We start from the raw sequence: 3203 nt of genomic DNA on the forward strand, positions 1-3203 counted from the left end.
AAGGCAGACACAGGAACACTGTCACACAAGCTCCCCTCAAAGTTGCACGCCATCCTGACTTGGATCTGAATTGCCATTCCTTCACTGTTGTTGGATTCAAAACCCTTCTAACTTCTTTGTTGGAGTACCTTCATCACATGGACTGCAAAGGTCAAGAGGTGGCTCTCCGGGGCAATAAATGCTTGGCTTGCCAGCAATGCCCACATCTGGACCCACCCCACCTACTGACATCCACCCACCCCCCCCCAGTCTCTCTCAAGGACCCATTTCATTTACCCCTCTTCCCCCAGCTCTGCTGCCAGCAAACATTTTAAAAAATTTATATTTTCCACTAATTTGGTAGTTCTTTCCATCCCACAACTTAAGTTTAATTTTAATGCACATAAATCTAGCCAGTATAACAACACTGTAGGTGTTGACTATGAGCTTTATGAGGAGTATGTGGTTGAACCAATACCTTCTGTGTTGACTGTAGACTATTTTACTGTGTCACTTCACCTGTACCAGAAAAAGTAATCCCCTGCCCTCATCGCGTAATGTAAAATTAACCTTACACAAATAAGGCTTTCCTGCCTGACAAGCAGCAGGCTAGCTATGGACAGGAAACCCATGGGGACAGTCAGGAAACCTATGCTTACTAACAAATATACTTGCAGCTTTCCCAATTCAAAACAGATTCTCCTGCCAATCTTGCCCACCACTGCCCCCATGAACTAATGTTTGATTTGATTTATTACTGTCACTTGTACTGGGATACAATGAAAATTATTGTTTCTTGCACACTATACAGGCCCCCTGTATTCCCCCTTTCTGATCTACTTGCTAGTGCCTGGGAAGTAGACTTGCTATCCTGGGGAAAGGAGCTTGTACAACAGGCAGACGGCAGCTGAAACACAATAATGTTTAAAGCTGTCACACTCTATACAGGCAAAACATTTGATTTGATTTGATTTGATTTATTATTGTCACATCTATCACTTTACAGTGAAAATTATTTGTTTCTTACATGCTATACAGGCAAAATGTTTGATTTGATTTAATTTATTATTGTCACATGTATTAGTATACAGTGAAAATATTGTTTCTTGTGCGCTATATAGACAAAGCATACCGTTCATAGAGAAGGAAACAAGGGAGTGCAGAATGTAGTGTTACAGTCAATTCTTGGGTGCAGAGAAATATCAACTTAATGCAAGGTCCATTCAAAAGTCAGATGGCAGCAGGGAAGAAGCTGTTCTTCAGAAGGCTCGTACGTGACCTCAGACTTTTGTATCTTTTTCCTGACGGAAGAAGATGGAAGTGAGAATGTTTGGGGTGTGTGGGTCCCTTGATTATGCTGGATGCTATGCCGAAGCATCAGGAATTGTAGTCAGAATCAATGGATGGGAGGTTGGTTTGAGTGATGGATTGAGCTATATTCACGACCTGAAGTCTGCAGTCTTGGGCAGAGCAGGAGCAATACCAAGCAGTAAGACAATCAGATAGAATGTTTTCAATGGTGCATCTGTAAAAGTTGGTGAAAGTTGTAACTGACATGTCAAATCTCCTTAGTCTCCTGAGAATGTAGAGGTGTTGGTGGGCTTTCTTAACTATAGTGTCAGCATGGGGGGACCTGGACAGGTTATTTGTCATCTGGACACTTAAAAACTCGAAGCTTTCGATCATTTCTACTTCATCCCCATTGATATAGACAAAGTCATGTTCTTCTTTATGCTTCCTGAAGTCAATGACAATCTCCTTCATTTTGTTGACATTGAGGGAGAGATTATTGTTGTCACACCAGTTCACCAGATTCTCTATCTCATTCCTGTACCCTTGTCTTGTCATTGTTTGAGATCTGACTTACTACAGTGTTGTCATCAGCAAACTTGAAAATTGAGTTGGAGGGGAATTTAGTCACACAGTCATATGTGTAAAAGGAGTATAGTAGGGAGCTCAGAATACAGCCCTTTGGGGCACCTGTATTGAGGGTGATAGTAGAGGAGGTGTTGCTACCTATCCTTACTGATTGTGGTCTGTGCGTTAGGAAGTTCAAGATCCAGCCACAGAGGGAGGAGCCGACGGCCAGGCCACAGAGTTTGGAGATGAGTTTTATAAGAATAATGGTGTTGAAGACTGAACTATAGTCAATAAATAGGAGTATGACACAAGCATCTTTGTTATCTAGGTGTTCCAGGATTGAGTGCAGGGCCAGGGACTTAGTGTCTGCTGTGGACCTGTTGGGCAACAGGCGAACTGTAGTGGATCCAGGCAGTCTGGTAGGCTGAGTCTGATTTGTGCCATGACTAACCTTTTGAAGCACTTCATAACAATGAATGTCAGAGCCACCAGATGATGGTCATTTAGTCATGCTGCTTGAACATACTGTTCGTAGAGTATATGGGGAGAAGGGAAAGAGAGGGTGCAGACTATAGTGTTGCAGTTACAGATAGGGTGAAGAGGAAAATCAGCTTAATATATGATAGGATCAATCAAAAGTCTGATGACAGCAGGGAAGAAGCTGTTCTTAAGTTGGTTGGTAAGTGACCTCAGACTTAAATATCTTTTTTCTGACGGAAGAAGGTGGAAGTCCAAATTGTGTCTGTAGAGATTTAATAAAGTAAATTAACATGAGCGTGGGAATTTGTAATTTTATCTCATGTCTAATGATTGTCATTCTTACACCAGTTATACTATAAACTTCAAGTACAATTATAACTGAAAACATTAGGAACATTTAATTAAAAAGGCAAAGGTCAGAAATACTATTCTATGATCAGTGCCATATGGATATTCAAATCTGGTTCTTCCACTTGGTCACAATCACGAAAATAATACACACGTAACATGGACACTGATTTTCATGGGTAGCTTTGTATAGAAAATGGCCAGAAAGATCAACCTCCAGGGCAAATGTGTTGCTTTTGATTTTCTATACTTGTCACATTATCTGAATGCAAAATTAAATGCTGAATAATCCCGTAATTACATTTCACAGGGAATCTCTGAAGAATGAGTCATAGCATTTTACAGCACAGAAAGAGGCCATCCGGCCCAACATGGCTGCACTGGCTCCTGAAAGAGCTACCCTGCTAGTCCCATTCTCTAGCCCTGCCTCTGTAGCCCTCTAAACTCATGACTTTCAAGTATGTATTCAGCTGTCTTTTGAAATCACCTCCATCAGCATCTCAGGCAGCATATTTCAAATCCCAACAACTCCCGAA

This window comes from Carcharhinus amblyrhynchos, chromosome 11, assembly GCF_965287045.1.
Source record: "Carcharhinus amblyrhynchos chromosome 11, sCarAmb.v2.hapA, whole genome shotgun sequence".
NCBI classification, from domain to species: domain Eukaryota; kingdom Metazoa; phylum Chordata; class Chondrichthyes; order Carcharhiniformes; family Carcharhinidae; genus Carcharhinus; species Carcharhinus amblyrhynchos.